The following is a 26,216-nucleotide window of genomic DNA, read 5'->3' on the forward strand; positions in this document are numbered from 1 at the left end:
AACAACACTCACTAATGAATTATGGAACAGCAAGCATCAACCATATATACACACAACACGCTAATATAGCAATCTGATGGTTAAAGAGAATATGACTATGTTTCCAAATAGAATAACATTACTTCCAGATTCTAATAATTGGTATTTCAAATGAATCCAATAACAGTAATATTCAGTACAAATGCTCTGTAACAGAAATAGTTGGCTTAGACTGATAACATGCAATCAACTCTGAAAAGATTCACTCATACAATACAGAGTCACTACATAAATCTCCTGAAGAAACCATTAATGAATTAATCGTAACAGAGCATGGAATAGCATATGAAGAGCATGTCAGATTACCAAGCAATAAAGATAAGCAAACCATGCAGAAATCAAATTATAATGATACAAAAGCAAGTGTCCTTCGGAGCCGGGCCCTTAGCTTCCAACGGTACACCGCCTTAGATTACTCCAGACGCAGAGATGAAATAAACACCAAGTCTTTTATATTAACACATCAACAAACGTACAGCAAACCAAGTCTCAGTGAGAGTCGATGATCAAAGTTTAGTCTGAAACTTAAAATTACATAAAAAGTCCCTTTGCTTAACGATGTTGTTCCTTTTTATAAAAGTAACGGCGGAGATATCTAGGTAACAAAAATAAGCAAAACAGCGATCCCTCAGGATCAAAGATCCTGAGGGATTCGCCAAGCCGTTAATCCTTTACTTTTCTTTCCCTGTTCCGCCGAATTGGTAACCCTTCTTTCTTTCCTGGGTCATTCTGCTTCGATCTGTTCGATCTCGTTTGCATCCGGTTCCCTTCTAGAGGGACAGCAGTTATTCCTCCTTTGTCTTTCCCTTTTGAACGGCAGCTCTTCGTTTCCACCTTTTCCTGCATAGAAAAATGACAATTATCAGCGATTAAGCTTTCCATACTAATTCTCACACATTCTATTAAAATTCTTTATTTCTTTGAGTTCATGATGCAGAAAGGGTTACAATTGTTACTGAAAAGTCACTAAATTGTTTGTCAAAAACATACCTTTCCAGTGCTCCACACACCCCCCTGCTTACCCTGTTTCATGCCCTCATGAAAACATTATAATTGACATGCAAGGCGGTAAGAGAATAGGCTAGAGAGGGAACCTCGTGTGGAGGCCTACAACCGTGATGAGCAACTAGATCATCAAAGAACTGATTTGTTTGACCTTCAGGCATTTCATACAAGGCCTGATATCCGGGTGCAGGGTGCCAAATGATTGGACTACGAAATCGATACCCTAACCAGGATGGCCCTGCTTGCAAAATACGCTCGCCATAAAGGTTCAATCGGCTGGCAGCCAGCTCAAAATTTTCGTATTTGAACGGTTCCCTGAGCTGGATGTTTGGGTTAGAAATCCGGTATCGGAATTTTGCAGCATCGATGGCGAGGTCTTTAATAGTCAGAAAATATTCCAGACTGTGTCGGATTAGGTCCTCGTGCATGGGTCCTAATGTCTCCATAACACCCGGGGTTCTCATAAGGTTCCTATGTGCTCTCCATAACAGCACTGGGTCTCTAGGCTCGGCTCTCACCCACAAGTCTAGGCTATTTTCCTGTCTCTGAAAAGTGTTATAAGCCCTGAGCCATTTTAGATGATTAACCCTGAATGAAACGAAGGCTTGCAATTGTATGTCCCCAACAAAAGGGCCAGGATTTAAATCAATTTCCTGGTCTAGCACGAGGTTATGCAAGTAAAATTCACACAATAATCTTTGAACCTTAATTTCATAATGCTTGCAACAATCTATGAAATCATTAATAGTATTGATTTGTATAGGGGCACCTGCCCTGACAGCTTTTATCTTTAATCGTAAATATCATTCAAGCAAAAATAAAGCATAGTTTTTAGCAAGGGCTCTACAGGCCAGAACGTCATTATACAAAGAACACACAGTGTCCATCTGCCTAACAACAATATCTAATCGACGAGTTACCTTGGCAAACTTTTCTTGCTCCTTTTGCCAGCCTTCGAAGGCCTGGCTCTCGGACTGACTAATATCCCGAAGTTGCTGTTGCAACTCTTCATATTTCTCCGAGGGACTGTTTGTTCTCTCAGCTGTTCAGCTTCTTGCTGAGCTTGCTTCATCATCTTGTGCAAGGTTCTTGTTTTCGGATCCTTTTTCCATAGAGCCGTAGAGGCCGGGAGTTTTACCTGAACCTTTTTGTTATACTGTTTGGAGTTCAGAACCCGAATTACCCCTGAGGGTGGTGCCTCTGTTTGGATCTCCTTATTCTCCTTTTCTTTCTTAACACGAATGAAAGGTTGTTGTGGTTCCCCTGTTAATGGAACATCATCCTGTCCCTCTGCCTCAATTGGAATGATAGTCCGTTCTTCAGTGTCAATTGGAACAGCAGTCTGTTCCTCAACGTCATTTGGAATAGCAGTCTATTCTTCAGTGTCAATTGGAACAGCAGTTTGTTCCTCAACGTCATTTGGAACAGCAGTTTGTTCTTCAGTATCAATTGGAACAGCAGTCTGTTCCTCAACGTCATTTGGAACAGCAGTCTGTTCTTCGACGTCATTTGGAACAACAGTAGGTCTGTTGGAAATAATATTGAGAGGGGGGGGGGGGTGAATCAATATTATCAGATCAGATAAAACTTTTTCAATTTCATACTCAGATTCATACACGCAGCTTCAGTTAAGGATATCAGCGTATATACGCGACTTCGTTAAGGGCAACTAGCGTACATGCAGTAATCTTATGATTCAATTAGCTTATCTTCAATAAATGCATCAGAACATTATTAACCATATTAACAGTCAACAGGTGCAGTATAATAGAACATATCATCACACATAAGGCACACACATGAACACCATGATATAAGGTGGAAACCCAATGTGGGTGAAAACCACCTGCTGCAATTTGTTTCTATCTTCCTTTAATAAGAAACTTCTTTTACAATGTACTGGTGTAGTCCTTTACCAGCACGCAGGCTACAACCTGTAGAGGGCTACAACCCTCTTAGCTCTTGTACTAGCCAATCCATTTACTAGTACGTAGGTGCCTGCCTACAGAATGCTCCAACCTTTACTCGTTCTCTAGCTACTCCTGGAAGGGAGCTACAACCCCCTGACTCTTGTACTGGCTAATATGTTTACCAGTACGTAGGTGCCAGCCTACTGAACTCTACGTTCTTCCCGGGACCACGTTTCATACATTTTCATACTAGATCCATAAAATAACCTGTATCATCAATCTTTGAATCACCCAATACTGAATCATTGAAACCCTGTCAACAACAGTCAACAGAACACAGAGCAAAACTCTACAACAACAATCAGAACTCACTGTATCATCAAAATCATGCATCAGAGGGCATACACTACTTGGAAGTGCTGAACCTGCGTGTATACGCTACTTCATCAAAGTGAACCAGTGTATATGTCATTAATTACTCATACAGAAACTTCACTGCACTTCCTGACTTCAGACATAACCAGATCATTACATATACAAGGATTATAATGAATTAGCACCTAGATCTAGTCCATCAGATCACATAAATATGAGTCATTATGATCCTGATCCAATATTAGTCCTCATCCAACAATACTGAAGCCAAACACAATCAGCCAACCAAGATATGCAGGATACAGACACCTTTAAACTGTCATTAACAATCAGAACTACCTGCAACCTTAAAAATCATAACTCAAATGGTATATGCTACTTTAACTAGCCGAACCTACGTACATACGCTTTTTCTCCAAAGCCAACCAGCGTACAGATCTATAAATTATCAATCATGACTTGCAGCAATTTCTAACTTAAGATATACTCAGATCAGATCATTATAGGCATCAGTATACAGATCTAGGATGAACATAGTCAATCATATAGAGATAGTTCATTTCAAACCATTTGATCCTGATCTCTCCTTAGATCTTGTTCTCCATCTACCGGTGAGATCCCTCCTTAGCTCAGATCAAGCACTGCATCCTCAACCCATAACCTGCATACTTGATCTCTTTCTTCATCAGATATTCAAGACTTTTTCAGTGTAATTGCCTAATGATCTTCTTCTCCTTATATAGCCTTAGGCCCTTCTCAATACCACGGTCCAAAACCATAGTAATACAATACCATCAACTTCAAAACTCGGGATCAACACGACTGTTGAGATACCTTGGTCCAAAAACATAGGCTCAAGTACTGAGGACTAACTACCATGGACCAAAGGGAAGCTTCTCGACATGTACGCTCTTTTCTGTTCATGAAACTGCGTGTATACACGACTTTGTATATAGCGAGACTGCGTATCCGCGACTTAGTATATAGCGTACCAGCGTGTATACGCAACTTGGGCTTAATGAACCTGCGTATATGAATTTTCTTTTCTTCTTATAGTCTGATCATCAATTCCTTGCTGTTGACCTTCTGCACTATGATTTGTCATCAGTATGGTTTGCCATCAAGGAAAACACTTATCTCATAATGCCAACAATCTCCCCCTTTGGACTTGATGGAAAAGCTAACTTGTCACACTTATGAATTTATCATTTGAGTTGTCCTGCATCCCATGCATTCAGTCACATCTGATATCCCTTCTGTAGATTCATCTAGTTATATGTAAGTGAGTTGTTCTTCTATGAGAGGGTTGCCATCAAGTACAACACATGCATCATAATGCCAACAATCTCCCCCTTTGGACTTGATGGCAACAACACCAAATCACTCTCCCCCTTTGACATCAAGGGCAAAGGGTGGACCAGCATATTCTCTTTCCTTGATAAACATTCTGCTCTCTATACTCCCCCTGAGTACCTGCTGAAATCTCCAAATGTGCTCCCCCTTTGTATATGCCAAAGTGTACCAATCTGTCCATGCTCCCCCTGAGTACGTGCCAAGTCTCTATACTGCTGAAGTGTGCTGTTCATGCTCTTCCTGACTGAAGGCAAGATCTGCAAAAAGATATTCTTCAAGAAGAACCATGACTTATACATCATAAGAGACCTTCCTATCACCAAAAGACTCAATACATACATCCATACTAGAATTGACTCATCCACCCAACCAAGTGGGGATACATCACATGATAGAGCAAGATTATTACATTTTCATCCCAGGCATAGTGGGGAAACCAACATAGGTCGTTACATGACCTTGACACCATAAAAGAGATATCACAAAAGAGATACATGACATAGAGATGAAATATCTAGACCAAGACTTATGAAAGTCACCAACAACTGATAGCAGCAGCACTTTAGATCAGTAACCAAGATTTCCTTCTGTGCTCCTTCTCCTGTGCCGGATTGTCTCTGTCAGACCTATACCAGACTCTCTGTCCTTGCTGATTTTCTTCAAAATTTCATATACGCGACTGCACCTGCATAAATCTGCGTATGTACGCGGATACACTTTATGAAACTAGCGTACAACACATTCTAGATCATCAACCTGTAAATGTCCTGTAGAGAATAAGTCATCAACTTATAACAAGATATGTCTGCATCAATTCATCCCTTTGAACAAAATTCAGAGTCATTCACATTATATCATGTGTGAAACCACCATAGCCATTTCATCAAACATCAAGATCTACATGATCCAACTATCATCAACATATGTAAGTATCAACCTATCATCATATAGATAAGAGCTCATCACCATCATCTCTACCAGCTTTGAGCAATCATTCATGTATCCAACACTATCATCAACATCAACAATCCTCATCCATAAGGGCACCAAGAACTGTAGGAATCTTGCATTATATGTCGCAGCATCAAGTAATGAAGATTGTGAGTTAAGCTTTGTACTGCTCCCTGTCCTTATGAGGATCATCATATATGCACATCTAAGAACCAATCCACTAATATGATCTCATCATCAAAAATATATAACCCCAAGAAACATATGAGATCAACTTATAGCCACAACATATCATAAGCATCATCACCAAGGACTATCAACCATAATGCCAACAATGCAATATTAAAGGCATATTCTCCCCCTCAACCTGTGCCATCTGTTTGCTGTTAGATCTGACATGCATACATCAGTGATAAGCATCAAGACATCATCATCATCAAGTTAGAATTAAAACACTTCTAGCATCTTGAGACATTTCTAGACACCCTCAGCAAACTGTAACTGTTTAACCAATAGAGCATATACTGGACTGAAACATATCAGACCCCTTTTCTGAGTCTGTCCCCACTGCTTTTTGACATATACGCGACTTTGCAGTGTATAACTCGCGTATATACGCGACTTCCATTTATGAAATTTGCGTATGATTTTCAGAACACTGAAGTTTTACACCTTCAGCTCCCTCTGAGTTTATTATGTCTATGTTGTGCTGAACCTAAGTATTTTGTGCTGTGCCACATCTTTCTGTCTGTACTTCCTTCTTCTTCCATATCTTCAAGTGTGATGTTGTTTTCTCCTTTTGGTGTGAAGTCCGTGCTTTGTTCCTGCATTTCTTTGCTATATGTCCAAGCTTGTTACATGCATAATGTTATCACTAGAATCTATAGTTCATGTATATGTTAATTATCCATAAGTTTTTATAAAGTCTGGAGGTCTTGTAAATAAGTTTGTTAACTTATGTCAATTTCAAATTTTGAAATTCAAGAGTTATGAATGAAATTCGTGTAAAGGCAAGGGCATTAGTCATCTTCCATCATGGTTAGTTATGTCATGTCATGTCATTGGTACTTGCGCAGTTTCGCAGCGCGGGTATGATCTCTTAGGTACTTGCGCAGTTTCGTAGCGCGAGTGTGATTGGTCAGTTCTGCTGCTAAATAATGTTTGCGTGTTTTCGTAGCGGCCCGTTTGCCAGCGATTTCGTAGCGCATTCCTTTAAATTTGAACTGCCCGCGCTACGAAATCGGGGTTTCTGGCTGTTGTCTAGCTTTTTTCCTGGAATGTCTAATCCGAGAAGTGGTGAGTCACGAGTCCGGTTATGATTGTTTCCTCACACCATTTACGTGTCATGATTAGCCATTACTTTGCCATCAGGTCTGATTTCATTGAGTTAGGTGTCAGTTTGGAGGACGTTATAGGAAGTGGTCATTCCATAATGTGTTTTTCATAACATATGAATGTCTTCTGCTCTATGAAAAGCGTGAGCTTTATTCTAAACAGACTACTGCAAGCGAGCCTGATTTCTACAGCCAAAGAGTGTTATCGTGCTGCAAACCACTGTCATTTCCTTGTGTAGAATTGTGCAAAGAAGCATGGAAAGAAAGGAGCACCGTTCGGGTAGATGTGTGAGAACAGAGCCGGAGGGATTAGATGTAACCCTCAGGGATGAGGAAGTAGCAAAGGCGTTCATAGGTGCTGGTTGTTGGCGGTTCTGTGAAAAACTCAAAGGTGGACATGCAGAAGTGACCAAGGCATTTGCAGTGAACTTCACGGGATTAAATTCAAAGGTGGCCATGCTGGAGTTTCCGGTTTCCCCTGAAGTCATTTCTACAGTCACAGAAATCCCAAGAGGTGGCCAAGAATGGTTCAAGAATTTCAAGTTTGATATGGGTCCGTGTAAGGAGTTCTTAAAGGCACCATATGTAGACGAAGATCTTGCTAAAGCTGTCCCAAGGAGCTATCTTAAGGAGAATTATGCTACATTATTGACATGCATCCAGAGGTACTTGACATGTGAAGGTCGGTACAACAAAGTCTACTCATATCATTTCAAGCTGCTACTACACTTCACTGGTAAGAGCTCAATAGACATCCCTTTTTACTTGTTCAGGAGTATTTCTAAGATGTGTGACAAGATTCAGTTGAAAAAGGAAGCTTATGAAACATCTCTTTTTCATCATGGTCTGGTTAAATTATTGGTGTTGGATAGCCTACATAAAATTGGTAAAGACTGGGATTCGTTTGTATTCATGGCCGGTTTCCCTAGTAAAACGGGCCTCACTCCATTACCTGTAAGAGAAAGAGAAGATAGGAGTGAGGATACTACTTTGGCTGAGATTAGGAAAGAAATAACAGACCATAAGAAGCCCAAAGCTAAAACAAAGAAGCCAGAGAGGTTTGTAACAGTCAAAGAAACACCTGAAGCATCAACAAAGAAGACTCCTAAGTTAGCAGTTAAAGAAACTCCTGAAGCATCAGTAGTTAAAACTTCAAAATCATCTAAAGTATCTGAAAAAGAAGCTTCTAAGTTGCCTCTTAAAGAAACACCAGAATCATCTAAACAGAAGACTCACAAAAGAAAAGATGAAATTAAGTCTAGTGAAGTTGAAAGAGTTTCTAGAGTAAGAACTAGAGGCCAGCTGAACAAAGAAAAAGGAAAATCAGCTCATGTGGAAGAGAGTCCTGTTTCTAAGGGTAGTCTAAATGATTTGTTGGAAGCCATTGAATTAGAACAAGAACATCCAATTCAAGTTGAACCACTTGAAATAGAACAAGATCAGTTGGTATCACCTATGCATATTGATCTAACACAGTCTTCACCTGAGAGTTCTAAGAAGTCAAAGGCTTCCAAAAGGTTAAAGTTTGAAGAACCAGGTGAAGAGTATGCCTTTAAACCTCGCAGACCAATGACTAGGAGGCAAATGAAGGAAGCAGAAAAGGCTCAAAAAGAGAAAGTCCCTTCAGACATGCCTAGGACAGAGGCACTTGAAATCTTCTCTGGAATAGTCCAAGCAGTTAAAAACAAGAATAAGGACAATAAGGTGGTTATTAGTCAAAGTGGAAATGTGGTTGCCATTAAAAAACAAGCTGGAGCAAGTAAGGAGATACCTCAGGTTCATAATATTTTTAAAGAGAAGGCAGTGAGATATACTAGTTATAAGAAAGCTGTGATGAAAGGTAAAACAAGTTTGATCAGTCAAGCTAGTTCGGTATCTGACGCCTATGTATGGACAGTACCAGCTCTAAAACAGGCAAAAACTATGAAACAAATGAATGCAAGTCTAAGAGCACAGAACAAGAAGTTGAAGGAGGAAGTCATCAGCCTGAGAGAAAAGCTAGACAAGCTAGCTAAATGATTCAAGGAGGAATGGGTTTTCTCAAATTTTGGTATATTTTGGGCCATTGTCTTTTTAAAAGTTTTTGAGACTTTTTTGTGTCTTCACACCTGTATGGAAAGACTAAAGGAATCATAGATTTGAAATATGGCTGTTTTGAGGTTCATATATTTAATTTTGATGACCTACAGCAGTTTCGTAGCGCGCTACGAAACTGCTGTAGATGACTGGTTAGGTTTAAAGCTTGAGTTGGAATGCTGAGATCAGCATATATTTAAAGAGATGGTTTAATATCAGCATGGAGACTATAGAAGATCAGTCAGATATTTTGAAAAGGAGGCCAGGTGTAAATATTCAAAGAAAAAGCCGAAGTTTTGTCTTTTGCCTAAAAGTCACTTTATCTCCGAAATTTTAGGGTTTGGATAGAGCTGCTGAGGTGTTAAATGATACACTTGTCCAGTTGTGGGATGGCTAGGTTATGAGTTCTCTTCAGTCACACGGGACTATCCAAGGTTTAAATGGCTTAAAGATGGATCATTAATATATGAACACCGAGGGGAGGCAGCAACCAAGAATATAGGCTTCATTTTCTTTTCGGTTGTTGAGTCATCTATGCATCAAGTATCCGGAGCTGTATGTACATTGAATCTGTTTTAAGCTTGGATATGGTTATTATTGCAGTACTACAGGTGGCAAGCTCTAAGGACACAGCAGGGTATACAAGGAAGAAGACTTAAAGTGCCAATATGATGGAATCCTCTGTTTTCGTAGCATCATATCTCTTGTAATAAATTAGTTTGTTTATGTTATTGTTAAGGTCATTTATGTCAAAAGCCCGAGCTCCCTTCATGCTTGATGAGGAGTCTCGTACAGCAGTGTTTTGATAGGCTATATATAGGAATAACTTAGATGTAAAAAAGGTTGGATACTTAATAGAAAAAGTGTGTTGTTTTGGGCCATTGTAAGATCTTTTTTGACAGTAATAGTTAAACAGAGTTATTCTCTTCTCAAGATTCTCGAAGGATTGTCATGGTCAAATGAAGTGATGATGTGTTATACCTTATGTTATTTTATGGTTTTGTTGTATGCAATCACTCAGAATTCATACTTATATGCTCTGACTTCCTGTGTATACAGCAAGCTATGTGTGGTGGAATATGTTTGACTTGTAATGCTAAGAGCCTTGATTTCTATGAGTTCACTGTGTTTTTCTTGTCTACTTGATATTATAGACTCCATAGCCCAATGAGATATCTTTTGGTGTGTTTCCAACCAGTTATGCTTTCATTAAATCTATTGTACAAGAGTTAGCCCTCTTATCAACATTCAAAATCAATAACCTTTTCTTGAGAGAGCCCTCTCAGGCTAGGGAGGCTAATCCTTAGTCAAAAGCTTGGTCTGAAATAGTTACACAGAGTCTACCTGATCAGCAGCCCTTCAGTGCTTGATTTTGTGATAACACATAACATCTTACATGTTTCATATTTCTCCTGTAGCAATCAGCAGCTTTGTGACCAAACATATTTCAAGCAAAACAATATCCATTAAAGTACCTTGAATGTGATGATCTTTCTACATGATGGTCTTGAACCCTTCTTCTTTCACATCTAGCTGCAACATGTCCAAGATTATGACATACATAACATTCAACATTATTCATAGGAGGAGTAAAAGATTTTCTTTGAAGAATTTCTTTCCTTGGTTGATGATGAGATTGACCTTTCATTTCTCTTTTCTCCTTGTTGATCACTTTAGATTTCTCTTTAGAGTTCCTTGCCTCACCTTGTGAACTAGATTCACCTTCAATAGATTCATGAAAACCAAGACCAGTCTTGATAGCAGGAGACCTTTGACTACTAAGAATATCATCCAAGGCTTTAGTACTATCTTGAAATCTCAACAGTTTATCCTTTTCTTCTAATTTACCTTTCAAGATGTTTACCTCAACTTGAAGTTGTTCCTCCTTTTCTAGACATTGCTTCTTCATGTCTTCTTCAGCTTTCCTTCCTTCTTCCAACTGATGCCTTAGTTTGAGAATCTCCTTTTCTTGCTCTTCATTCAGATCCTGCTGCATTTGACGAATTCTGAAGGCACATTCCAGTTCAGATTTTAAGCTGATATCTTCGTTTACCTGTTTTTCAAGAGCTTGAAGTAGATCTTTATTCTGCTTCTTTGATTCTTCAAGATCTTCCTTTAGCGAGCGGATCGTGGCTTCAAGACTTTCATAGTAACTGGATCTATCTCTGAGTTTCTTGATGGTTGTGCTTCTTTCAATGACTTCATCTCTTAATGATGTCACTTCACCCTGCAATTTTTGACATTGATTTTCCTTGTCCTTGAGTAACTTTCTTACCTTGTTTCCTTCCTCTGATTGAGCTTTTAGTTTGGTAACTTCTTCTTTGAAAGCACATTCCCTTTTGTTCAATAGATCTTGTTGATCCTTAATTTTGTCTGTAAGCCTTTTGAGTACTGCCTCTATTTGATACTTTTCTTGCTCACCCATAAAAGCAAGTTCAGTAGTTTCACTATCACTTCCATCTCTTTCACAAGGAAGTATAGCTGGAACATCAGAGGATAATACATTCATACCTGATAATGATTCTGAATCTGAAGAGCTTCTTATACCTAATCCCCAATCGATTCTCCCACTGTCATAGTCCTTCTGAGATTTCTTCTTCTTCTTATGAGATTTCTTCTTAAGCTTCTTTCCCATTGTTCCACGGATCTCCTTCAAGCGATCAAGCTTCTATCAAAGGACCTGCTCTGATACCAATTGTTGGAAATAATACTGAGAGGGGGGGGGGGGTGAATCAGTATTATCAGATCAGATAAAACTTTTTCAATTTCATACTTAGATTCATACACACAGCTTCAGTTAAGGATATCAGCGTATATACGCGACTTCGTTAAGGGAAACTAGCGTACATGCAGTAATCTTATGATTCAGTTAGCTTATCTTCAGTAAATGCATCAGAACATTATTAACCATATTAACAGTAAACAGGTGCAGTATAACAGAACAGATCATCACACATAAGGCACACACATGAACACCATGATATAAGGTGGAAACCCAATGTGGGTGAAAACCACCTGCTGCAATTTGTTTCTATCTTCCTTTAATAAGAAACTTCTTTTACAATGTACTGGTGCAGTCCTTTACCATCACGCAGGCTACAACCTATAGAGGGCTACAACCCTCTTAGCTCTTGTACTAGCCAATCCATTTACTAGTACGTAGGTGCCTACCTACAGAATGCTCCAACCTTTACTCGTTCTCCAGCTACTCCTGGAAGGGAGCTACAACCCCTGACTCTTGTACTGGCTGATATGTTTACCAATACGTAGGCGCCAGCCTACTGAACTCTACGTTCTTCCCGGGACCATGTATCATACATTTTCATACTGGATCCATAAAACAACCTGTATCATCAATCTCTGAATCACCCAATACTGAATCACTGAAACCCTGTCAACAACAGTCAACAGAACACAGAGCAGAACTCTGCAACAACATTCAGAACTCACTGTATCATCAAAATCATGCATCAGAGGGCATACGCTACTTGGAAGTGCTGAACCTGCGTGTATACGCTACTTCATCAAAGTGAACCAGCGTATATGTCATTAATTACTCATACAGAAACTTCACTGCACTTCCTGACTTCAGACATAACCAGATCATTACATATACAAGGATTATAATGAATTAGCACCCAGATCTAGTCCATCAGATCACATAAATATGAGTCATTATGATCCTGATCCAATATTAGTCCTCATCCAACAATACTGAAGCCAAACACAATCAGCCAACCAAGATATGCAGGATACAGACACCTTTAAACTGTCATTAACAATCAGAACTACCTGCAACCTTAAAAATCATAACTCAAATGGTATACGCTACTTTAACTAGCCGAACCTGCGTACATACGCTTTTTCTCCAAAGCCAACCAGTGTACAGATCTATAAATTATCAATCATGACTTGCAGCGATTTCTACCTTAAGATATACTCAGATCAGATCATTATAAGCGTCAGTATACAGATCTAGGATGAACATAGTCAATCATATAGAGATAGTTCATTTCAAACCATTTGATCTCGATCTCTCCTTAGATCTTGTTCTCCATCTACTGGTGAGATCCCTCCTTAGCTCAGATCAAGCACTGCATCCTCAACCCATAACCTGCATACTTGATCTCTTTCTTCATCAGATATTCAAGACTTTTTCAGTGTAAGTGCCTAATGATCTTCTTCTCCTTATATAGCCTTAGGCCCTTCTCAATACCACGGTCCAAAACCATAGTAATACAATACCATCAACTTCAAAACTCGGGATCAACATGACTGTCGAGATACCTTGGTCCAAAAACATAGGCTCAAGTACCGAGGACTAACTACCACAGACCAAAGGGAAGCTTCTCGACATGTACGCTCTTTTCTGTTCATGAAACTGCGTGTATACGCGACTTTGTATATAGCGAGACTGCGTATCCGCGACTTAGTATATAGCGTACCAGCGTGTATACGCAACTTGGGCTTAATGAACCTGCGTATATGAATTTTCTTTTCTTCTTATAGTCTGATCATCAATTCCTTGCTGCTGACCTTCTGCACTATGATTTGTCATCAATGTGGTTTGCCATCAAGGACAACACTTATCTCATAATGCCAACAATCTCCCCCTTTGGACTTGATGGCAAAGCTAACTTGTCACATTTATGAATTTATCATTTGAGCTGTCCTGCATCCCATGCATTCAGTCACATCTGATATCCCTTCTGTAGATTCATCTAGTTATATGTAAGTGAGTTGTTCTTCTATGAGAGGGTTGCCATCAAGTACAACACATGCATCATAATGCCAACAATCTCCCCCTTTGGACATGATGGCAACAACACCAAATCACTCTCCCCCTTTGACATCAAGGGCAAAGGGTGGACCAGCATATTCTCTTTCCTTGATAAACATTCTGCTCTCTATACTCCCCCTGAGTACCTGCTGAAATCTCCAAATGTGCTCCCCCTTTGTATATGCCAAAGTGTACCAATCTGTCCATGCTCCCCCTGAGTACGTGCCAAGTCTCTGTACTGTTGAAATGTGCTGTTCATGCTCTTCCTGACTGAAGGCAAGATCTGCAAAAAGATGTTCTTCAAGAAGAACCATGACTTATACATCATAAGAGACCTTCCTATCACCAAAAGACTCAATACATACATCCATACTAGAATTGACTCATCCACCCAACCAAGTGGGGATACATCACATGATAGAGCAAGAGTATTACATTTTCATCCCAGGCATAGTGGGGAAACCAACATAGGCCGTTACATGACCTTGACACCATAAAAGAGATATCACAAAAGAGATACATGACATAGAGATGAAATATCTAGACCAAGACTTATGAAAGTCACCAACAACTGATAGCAGCAGCAACTTTAGATCAATAACCAAGATTTCCTTCTGTGCTCCTTCTCCTGTGCTGGATTGTCTCTGTCAGACCTATACCAGACTCTCTGTCCTTGCTGATTTTCTTCAAAATTTCATATACGCGACTGCACCTGCATAAATCTGCGTATGTACCCGGATACACTTTATGAAACTAGCGTACAACACATTCTAGATCATCAACCTGTAAATGTCCTATAGAGAATAAGTCATCAACTTATAACAAGATATGTCTGCATCAATTCATCCCTTTGAACAGAATTCAGAGTCATTCACATTATATCATGTGTGAAACCACCATAGCCATTTCATCAAACATCAAGATCTACATGATCCAACTATCATCAACATATGTAAGTATCAACCTATCATCATATAGATAAGAGCTCATCATCATCATCTCTACCAGCTTTGAGCAATCATTCATGTATCCAACACTATCATCAACATCAACAATCCTCATCCATAAGGGCACCAAGAACTGTAGGAATCTTGCATTATATGTTAGCAGCATCGAGTAATGAAGATTGTGAGTTAAGCTTTGTATTGCTCCCTGTCCTTATGAGGATCATCATATATGCACATCTAAGAACCAATCCACTAATATGATCTGATCATCAAAAATATATAACCCCAAGAAACATATGAGATCAACTTATAGCCACAACATATCATAAGCATCATCACCAAGGACTATCAACCATAATGCCAACAATGCAATATTAAAGGCATATTCTCCCCCTCAACTTGTGCCATCTGTTTGCTGTTAGATCTGACATACATACATCAGTAGTAAGCATCAAGACATCATCATCATCAAGTTAGAATTAAAACACTTCTAACATCTTGAGACATTTCTAGACATCCTCAGCAGACTGTAACTGTTTAAGCAATAGAGCATATACTGGACTGAAACATATCAGACCCCTTTTTTGAGTCTGTCCCCACTGCTTTTTGACATATACGTGACTTTGCAGTGTATAACTCGCGTATATATGCAACTTCCATTTATGAAACTTGCGTATGAGTTTCAGAACACTGAAGTTTTACACCTTCAGCTCCCTCTGAGTTTATTATGTCTGTGTTGTGCTGAACCTGAGTATTTTGTGCTGTGCCACATCTTTCTGTCTGTACTTCCTTCTTCTTCCATATCTTCAAGTGTGATGTTGTTTTCTCCTTTTGGTGTGAAGTCCGTGCTTTGTTCCTGCATTTCTTTGCTATATGTCCAAGCTTGTTACATGCATAACATCTTACATGTTTGATATTTCTCCTGTAGCAATCAGCAGCTTTGTGACCAAACATATTTCAAGAAAAACAATATCCATTAAAGTACCTTGAATGTGATGATCTTTCTACATGATGGTCTTGAACCCTTCTTCTTTCACATCTAGCTGCAACATGTCCAAGATTATGACATACATAACATTCAACATTATTCATAGGAGGAGTAAAAGATTTTCTTTGAAGAATTTCTTTCCTTGGTTAATGATGAGATTGACCTTTCATTTCTCTTTTCTCCTTGTTGATCACTTTAGATTTCTCTTTAGAGTTCCTTGCCTCACCTTGTGAACTAGATTCACCTTCAACAGATTCATGAAAACCAAGACCAGTCTTGATAGCAGGAGACCTTTGACTATTAAGAATATCATCCAAGGCTTTAGTACTATCTTGAAATCTCAACAGTTTATCCTTTTCTTCTAATTTACCTTTCAAGATGTTTACCTCAACTTGAAGTTGTTCCTCCTTTTCTAGACATTGCTTCTTCATGTCTTCTTCAGCTTTCCTTCCTTCTTCCAACTGATGCCTTAGTTTGAGAATCTCCTTTTCTTGCTCTTCATTTAGATACTGATGCCTTATTTTGAGAATCTCCTTTTCTTGCTCTTCATTTAGATCCTACTGCATTTGACGAATTTTGAAGGCACATTCTAGTTCAGATTTTAAGCTGATATCTTCGTTTACTTGTTTTTCAAGAGCTTGAAGTAGATCTTTATTCTGCTTCTTTGATTCTTCAAGATCTTCCTTTAGCGAGCGGATCGTGGCTTCAAGACTTTCATAGTAACTGGATCTATCTCTGAGTTTCTTGATGGTTGTGCTTCTTTCAATGACTTCATCTCTTAATGATGTCACTTCACCCTGCAATTTTTGACATTGATTTTCCTTGTCCTTGAGTAACTTTCTTACCTTGTTTCCTTCCTCTGATTGAGCTTTTAGTTTGGTAACTTCTTCTTTGAAAGCACATTCCCTTTTGTTCAATAGATCTTGTTGATCCTTAATTTTGTCTGTAAGCCTTCTGAGTACTGCCTCTATTTGATACTTTTCTTGCTCACCCATAAAAGCAAGTTCAGTAGTTTCACTATCACTTCCATCTCTTTCACAAGGAAGTATAGCTGGAACATCAGAGGATAACACATTCATACCTGATAATGATTCTGAATATGAAGAGCTTCTTATACCTAATCCCCAATCGATTCTCCCAATGTCATAGTCCTTCTGAGATGTCTTCTTCTTCTTATGAGCTTTCTTCTTAAGCTTCTTTCCCATTGTTCCACGGATCTCCTTCAAGCGATCAAGCTTCTATCAAAGGACCTGCTCTGATACCAATTGTTGGAAATAATACTGAGAGGGGGGGGTGAATCAGTATTATCAGATCAGATAAAACTTTTTCAATTTCATACTCAGATTCATACACGCAGCTTCAGTTAAGGATATCAGCGTATATACGCGACTTCGTTAAGGGCAACTAGCGTACATGCAGTAATCTTATGATTCAGTTAGCTTATCTTCAGTAAATGCATCAGAACATTATTAACCATATTAACAATAAACAGGTGCAGTATAACAGAACAGATCATCACACATAAGGCACACACATGAACACCATGATATAAGGTGGAAACCCAATGTGGGTGAAAACCACCTGCTGCAATTTGTTTCTATCTTCCTCTAATAAGAAACTTCTTTTACAATGTACTGTTGCGGTCCTTTACCAGCACGCAGGCTACAACCTGTAGAGGGCTACAACCCTCTTAGCTCTTGTACTAGCCAATCCATTTACTAGTACGTAGGTGCCTGCCTACAGAATGCTCCAACCTTTACTCTTTCTCCAGCTACTCCTGGAAGGGAGCTACAACCCCCTGACTCTTGTATTGGCTGATATGTTTACCAGTACGTAGGCGCCAGCCTACTGAACTCTACGTTCTTCCCGGGACCACGTTTCATACATTTTCATACTGGATCCATAAAACAACCTATTTCATCAATCTCTGAATCACCCAATACTGAATCACTGAAACCCTGTCAACAACAGTCAACAGAACACAGAGCAGAACTCTACAACAACATTCAGAACTCACTGTATCATCAAAATCATGCATCAGAGGGCATATGCTACTTGGAAGTGCTGAACCTGCGTGTATACACTACTTCATCAGAGTGAACCAGCGTATATGTCATTAATTACTCATACAGAAACTTCACTGCACTTCCTGACTTCAGACATAACCAGATCATTACATATACAAGGATTATAATGAATTAGCACCCAGATCTAGTCCATCAGATCACATAAATATGAGTCATTATGATCCTGATCCAATATTAGTCCTCATCCAACAATACTGAAGCCAAAAACAATCAGCCAACCAAGATATGCAGGATACAGACACCTTTAAACTGTCATTAACAATCAGAACTACCTGCAACCTTAAAAATCATAACTCAAATGGTATATGCTACTTTAACTAGCCGAACCTGCGTACATATGCTTTTTCTCCAAAGCCAACCAGCGTACAGATCTATAAATTATCAATCATGACTTGCAGCGATTTCTAACTTAAGATATACTCAGATCAGATCATTATAAGTGTCAGTATACAGATCTAGGATGAACATAGTCAATCATATAGAGATAGTTCATTTCAAACCATTTGATCCCGATCTCTCCTTAGATCTTGTTCTCCATCTACCGGTGAGATCCCTCCTTAGCTCAGATCAAGCACTGCATCCTCAACCCATAACCTGCATACTTGATCTCTTTTTTCATCAGATATTCAAGACTTTTTCAGTGTAATTTCCTAATGATCTTCTTCTCCTTATATAGCCTTAGGCCCTTCTCAATACCACGGTCCAAAACCATAGTAATACAATACCATCAACTTCAAAACTCGGGATCAACACGACTGTCGAGATACCTTGGTCCAAAACCATAGGCTCAAGTACCGAGGACTAACTACCACGGACCAAAGGGAAGCTTCTCGACATGTACGCTCTTTTCTGTTCATGAAACTGCGTGTATACGCGACTTTGTATATAGCGAGACTGCGTATTCGCGACTTAGTATATAGCGTACCAGCGTGTATACGCAACTTGGGCTTAATGAACCTGCGTATATGAATTTTCTTTTATTCTTATAGTCTGATCATCAATTCCTTGCTGCTGACCTTCTGCACTATGATTTGTCATCAGTGTGGTTTGCCATCAAGGACAACACTTATCTCATAATGCCAACAATCTCCCCCTTTGGACTTGATGGCAAAGCTAACTTGTCACACTTATGAATTTATCATTTGAGCTGTCCTGCATCCCATGCATTCAGTCACATTTGATATCCCTTCTGTAGATTCATCTAGTTATATGTAAATGAGTTGTTCTTCTATGAGAGGGTTGCCATCAAGTACAACACATGCATCATAATGCCAACAAGGTCTTCCAGCAGGGTTTTGACCAACAGGGCGGCTATAAGTCCTTCATCTTCTTGTTCTACGGGATTTTGCTGCAGTGGCCCTTTTTCTTTTCCTTGTGGTCCTTCGTATCCTCAGATTGGCTTTCAGAATCCGAATTTGCTGTTGGAGCTGGGCTATAGTGTTCAGCAGCCTCTGCTACTTCCTCCTTAATTTCTTGATTTCCCTTGCCTTAGCAGAGGGCTCATGACTGGCCCTTAAATCTGCTCCTACTCCGTCTAGAATTTCTTCTGGTGTCTTAGGAACAGATTGTTCCCGATTGGTGTCTCTTATTTCTTCCTCATGAACGGGCGGGTTTTCTTCTCCTGCCTTTTCTGCATGTGATTTCTCAGGTATATCTTCCTTTGGCGGTCCATCGGGAGGACCTGCTGGGCTGGAGGGTTGGCCATACTCCCCCATATTGGCTAGGATTGCGGCCAATTCATCTTCGCCCACAGGGTCTCGCAGCGGGCTGCCCTCTGACTGTACTACTTCCTCCTCCTGATTGTCCTGCTCAGTGACTGCCTTGGAGTGTTCAGCTTCTGTTTCCGTTTCGGAGTACACGTCTCCCTCCTCGACTCCTTCTCCGGCTTGCTCAGCCTCGCCCCCAGATTGTCCAGCATTTTCTTCGAAAGGTCCTCCTTCTGGTTCTGGAGGTTCGTCTGTAATCTCTATTGGCTGGCTGGTGCTCTCCTGGATCTTTTCCAGCCTCCCTCATATTCAAGCTAGCCGGGCTGATTTTCTTGGTCTCTCACGTCAGGTGTACTAGCAACAGGTTTTTCTACTACCAATTCTCTGCATTTCTCTGATCGTTTCGGTGTGCTAGAGGAATGTTTAGGTTTTGGGGATGGTGCAGCCAATCCCCCCTCGATCAATGCAATGAGCTCCTCCCAGCTGCTCTGCTGTTGAGTGAGACTATGGCTCACTATCAATCGAATCAATCCATGGTGGCTAACAACTATTTCTACGTGCTGTGCCTTTTTCAGGCTTCGGGCTGCATCATGCAATAATGAATTTAAAAGTGCAGGCAGATTTACAGAAAATTTTTCTTTCAAAACAGCTAAGAGTTTAAGATGACATGGTCTTACCACGTCTTTCCTTCCTTCACAAGTGATGTAGCTCTGCACTATCTTTGCTAATTCGGTCCAGGGTTCTCCTAACGTCGCTGGCAAAACTCCCTTCCCCTTAACTATCAAGCTTTGGCCTTCATCCTGGAAAATATCCATAATCTTTTGTAATCTTTCTTTCCTCAGCATCCATACAAGTCCGGCGGCTGGTAGTCCTGAGACTTCTGCAATTACATCATCAGTGACCGCTATCCACCTTTCTCTTACTATGGAGTAGTCCTCCTGCAAGTTTTGCAGAAATTCCAACGCCACTATCTTGTTTGATTCTTGTAGGCGATTGAAATAATTCATCCATCCTGCCTTTTCCAGGATCTCCTGGGAAGCAGCGGAGACTGTCAATTCCTGAGGTTCGCTTCGGATTGCCTTTCCTCCCATGGTTCCACTAAGAATTTGCAATGGAACAGCAACTGCCTGTGCTGTTTTGGGACGCAGAGAGGGTGATCGTCGCAAGAAAAAAAATAGAATATGCAACAAAAATGGATTTTGGATGGCAACTTGCGTAAAATAGAATTATCATACCGTTAAACCATGCCATACCTTCGTACACTATCTTCCCCGAGTGGTGTGCTGACACATAACTCGTGGAGTAATGAGATTACCTTCCCCCCCGGGATGTGATAGGCTGCCCCAGCTGTCAAATAGAGGAGCAACAGCCATTGTGTAACCAAGTCATAAAGGAACAGCATATAAAATTATGCCATGTTTTAGATGGACAACGAAATACCGAAATCGAGGCAAAAAGGTGGATCGCATTTTACATAAGAGCCTGCGTGATATGATGCGAGGCCGGGGGATGGGACGTCTGTCAATCGTACGAAATCTCCAGAGGTCATTGTCAGTTCCTTTGCCATGATTGGTGGTAATGAGTGTTCATGCGATATATACATCGGGACATAAAATATGAATTATTCATAGGATATAAGAGACAAAGAAGTATTAATATCATACCTATTGGTGTAACCATTACGACTTCGATACCATTAACAGAGCTCTGCTGCCGACAGGTGTTCATAACCTTGGCAGAGTTGTTTATTTCACCCCCGGAACCATGATCCTTTGTGTGTATTTTGAAAAGCATTTTGTCAAAATGCAGGCCATTATGCTGGCTTGGTAACTAGGTAGCCATAATGCCATTCACAACGAAGGTGCGAAACGTGGACAGGCCAGCTCGTGATGAGACCCCCTGTTCCAAGGTCTGTTTATTTAGTGTACCTTTTGGATCATATCCCTGGTGTGGTGGCCATACTGGGAATGCCACTTCGCTTCCATCCTGATGATCATGGTAGGCTGGCTCTTGATGAGACCCCCTATCCTACATTTGACAATTAATAATCCATATTCATTTTTTTCTTTTTGCAAAGCACTTTTTCTTATTTATTTACACATAAGGGTGGTTCAACACTCCTTAAGAGTGGGAATGGTGGAAGAAGTCTTATCATCCCAACAGGAAGATATGAATCCTCTGCTCTTATCCCTAAGTAATAATCAAAGGAAATTTTTTGGAAAATCGTCATGATAAAGATAACCAACCAAAACAATGGGAATAAGTCAATGAAAACGGAGATGAGAGGTAAGTATGTCCCTCCTCTTGTCCTCTTATCAATACTAGGCCCTATAAAGATAGCGATCTATGATCTGCTGACTTCGGTATGTCGTGATTTATGTTCATTGCATAAGTGCATAGCTGTATCTTAAAGACTGGAGAGAACATGGGCGAAAAGCATCCTCAATATAAATCATCACAAAGAACAAAAACATGGCTATGGTGTTCCTTTTGAAAAAGGAACAACAGAGAAGAATCCATGCAAAACAAATAGTTAAGATGTCGTTCCTTTAAAAGGAACAGCCGAAGATCATGAATGCTGTCCCCTTTGAAAAGGACAACAGATAATCACAAATGCTGTTCCTTTTGAAAAGGAACAGCAAAAACTCACAAATGTTGTTCCTTTTGAAAAGGAACAGCAAAAACTCACAAATGTTGTTCCTTTTGAAAGGGAACAGCAAAAACGCACAAATGTTGTTCCTTTTGAAAAGGAACAGCAAAAACTCACACATGCTGTTCCTTTTGAAAAGGAACAGCAAAAACTCACACATGTTGTTCCTTTTGAAAAGGAACAGCAAAAACTCACAAATGCTGTTCCTTTTGAAAAGGAACAACAAAAACTCACACATGTTGTTCCTTTTGAAAAGGAACAGCAAAAACTCACAAATGTTGTTCCTTTTGAAAAGGAACAGCAAAAACTCACAAATGTTGTTCCTTTTGAAAGGGAACAACAAAAACACACAAATGCTGTTCCTTTTGAAAAGGAACAGCAAAAACTCACACATGTTGTTCCTTTTGAAAAGGAACAACAAAAACTCACAAATGCTGTTCCTTTTGAAAAGGAACAGCAAAAATTCACACATGCTGTTCCTTTTGAAAAGGAACAGCAAAAACTCACAAATGCTGTTCCTTTTGAAAAGGAACAGCAAAAACTCACAAATGCTGTTCCTTTTGAAAAGGAACAGCAAAACGTCACAAATGTTGTTCCTTTTGAAAAGGAACAGCAGAACATCACAAATGTTGTTCCTTTTGAAAAGGAACAGCAAAAACTCGCAAAAGTTGTTCCTTTTGAAAAGGAACAACAGAAAATCACAAATGTTGTTCCTTTTGAAAAGGAACAGCAAAAACTCGCAAAAGTTGTTCCTTTTGAAAAGGAACAGCAGAAAATCACAAATGCTGTTCCTTTTGAAAAGGAACAGCAAAAACTCGCAAAAGTTGTTCCTTTTGAAAAGGAACAGCAGAAAATCACAAATGTTGTTCCTTTTGAAAAGGAACAACAAAAACTCGCAAAAGCTGTTCCTTTTGAAAAGGAACAGCCGAAAATCACAAATGCTATTCCTTTTGAAAAGGAACAGCAAAAACTCAGAAATGTTGTTCCTTTTCAGCAGTACAGCCAGAGGGCAGCCCGCTGCGAGACCCTGTGGGCGAAGATGAATTGGCCGCAATCCTGGCCAATATGGGGGAGTATGGCCAACCCTCCAGCCCAGCAGGTCCTCCCGATGGACCGCCAGAGGAAGACATACCTGAGAAATCACATGCAGAAAAGGCAAGAGAAGAAAACCCGCCCGTTCATGAGGAAGAAATAAGAGACACCAATTGGGAACAATCTGTTCCCAAGACACCAGAAGAAATTCTAGACGGAGTAGGAGCAGATTTAAGGGCCAGTCATGAGCCCTCTGCTGAGGCAAGGGAAATCAAGAAATTAAGGAGGAAGCAGCAGAGGCTGCTGAACACTATAGCCCAGCTCCGACAGCAAATTCGGATTCTGAAAGCCAATCTGAGGGTACGAAGGACCACAAGGAAAAGAAAAAGGGCCACTGCAGCAAAATCCCGTAGAACAAGAAGACGAAGGACTTATAGCCACCCTGTTAGTCAAAACCCTGCTGGAAGACCTACTGCCATTCCAAATGACGTCGAAGAACAGACTGTTGTTCCAAATGACGTTGAGGAACAGACTGTTGTTCCAATTGACACTGAAGAACAGACTGCTGTTCCAAATGACGTTGAGGAACAGACTGCTGTTCCAATTGACACTGAAGAACAGACTGCTGTTCCAAATGACATTGAGGAACAGACTGTTGTTCCAATTGACACTGAAGAACGGACTGCCGTTCCAATTGAGGCAGAGGGACAGGATGATGTTCCATTAACAGGGGAACCACAACAACCTTTCATTCGTGTTGAGAAAGAAAAGGAGAATAAGGAGATCCAAACAGAGGCACCACCCTCAGGGGTGATTCGGGTTCTGAACTCGAAACAGTATAACAAAAAGGTTCAGGTAAAACTCCCGGCCTCTACGGCTCTATGGAAAAAGGATCCGAAAACAAGAACCTTGCACAAGATGATGAAGCAAGCTCAGCAAGAAGCTGAACAGCTGAGAGAACAAACAGTCCCTCGGGAGAAATATGAAGAGTTGCAACAGCAACTTCGGGATATTAGTCAGTTCGAGAGCCAGGCCTTCAAAGGCTAGCAAAAGGAGCAAGAAAAGGTTGCCAAGGTAACTCATCGATTAGATATTGTTGTTAGGCAGATGGACACTGTGTGTTCTTTGTATAATGACGTTCTGGCCTGTAGGGCCCCTGCTAAAAACTATGCTTTATTTTTGCTTGAACGATATTTACGATTAAAGATAAAAGCTGTCAGGGCAGGTGCCCCTATACAAATCAATACTGTTAATGATTTCATAGATTGTTGCAAGCATTATGGAATTAAGGTTCAAAGATTATTGTGTGAATTTTACTTGCATAACCTCGTGCTAGACCAGGAAACTGATTTAAATCCTGGCCCTTTTGTTGGGGACATACAATTGCAAGCCTTCGTTTCATTCGGGGTTAATCAGCTAAAATGGCTTAGGGCTTATAACACTTTTCAGAGACAGGAAAATAGCCTAGACTTGTGGGTGAGAGCCGAGCCTAGAGACCCAATGCTGTTATGGAGAGCACATAGGAACCTTATGAGAACCCCGGGTGTTATGGAGACATTAGGACCCATGCACGAGGACCTAATCCGACACAGTCTGGAATATTTTCTGACTATTAAAGACCTCGCCATCGATGCTGCAAAATTCCGATACCGGATTTCTAAACCAAACATCCAGCTCAGGGAACCGTTCAAATATGAAAATTTTGAGCTGGCTGCCAGCCGATTGAACCTTTATGGCGAGCGTATTTTGCAAGCAGGGCCATCCTGGTTAGGGTATCGATTTCGTAGTCCAATCATTTGGCACCCTGCACCCGGATATTAGGCCTTGTATGAAATGCCTGAAGGTCAAACAAATCAGTTCTTTGATGATCTAGTTGCTCATCACGGTTGTAGGCCTCCACACGAGGTTCCGTCTCCAGCCTATTCTCTTACCGCCTTGCATGTCAATTATAATGTTTTCATGAGGGCATGAAACAGGGTAAGCAGGGGGTGTGTGGAGCACTGGAAAGGTATGTTTTTGACAAACAATTTAGTGACTTTTCAGTAGCAATTGTAACCCTTTCTGCATCATGAACTCAAAGAAATAAAGATTTTTAATAGAATGTGTAAGAATTAGTATGGAAAGCTTAATCGCTGATAATCGTCATTTTTCTATGCAGGAAAAGGTGGAAACGAAGAGCTGTCGTTCAAAAGGGAAAGACAAAGGAGGAATAACTGCTGTCCCTCTAGAAGGGAACCGGATGCAAATGAGATCGAACAGATCGAAGTAGAACGACCCAGGAAAGAAAGAAGGGTTACCAATTCGGCGGAACAGGGAAAGAAAAGTAAAGGATTAACGGCTTGGCGAATCCCTCAGGATCTTTGATCTTGAGGGATCGCTATTTTGCTTATTTTTGTTACCTAGATATCTTCGCCGTTACTTTTATAAAAAGGAACAACATCGTTAAGCAACGGGACTTTTTATGTAATTTTAAGTTTCAGACTAAACTTTGATCATTGACTCTCACTGAGACTTGGGTTGCTGTACGTTTGTTGATGTGTTAATATAAAAGACTTGGTGTTTATTTCATCTCTGCGTCTGGAGTAATCTAAGGCGGTGTACCGTTGGAAGCTAAGGGCCCGACTCCGAAGGACACTTGCTTTTGTATCATTATAATTTGATTTCTGCGTGGTTTGCTTATCTTTATTGCTTGGTAATCTGACATGCTCTTCATATGCTATTCCATGCTCTGTTACGATTAATTCATTAATGGTTTCTTCAGGAGATTTATGTAGTGACTTTGTATTGTATGAGTGAATCTTTTCAGAGTTGATTGCATGTTATCAGTCTAAGCTAGCTATTTCTGTTACAGAGCATTTGTACTGAATATTACTGTTATTGGATTCATTTGAAATACCAATTATTAGAATCCGGAAGTAATGTTATTCTATTTGGAAACATAGTCATATTCTCTTTAACCATCAGATTGCTATATTAGCATGTT

Source organism: Pinus tabuliformis, chromosome 2_2 (genome assembly GCF_031772625.1).
Source record: "Pinus tabuliformis cultivar Carrire ecotype Pingquan chromosome 2_2, CPIR1, whole genome shotgun sequence".
NCBI classification, from domain to species: Eukaryota; Viridiplantae; Streptophyta; class Pinopsida; order Pinales; family Pinaceae; genus Pinus; species Pinus tabuliformis.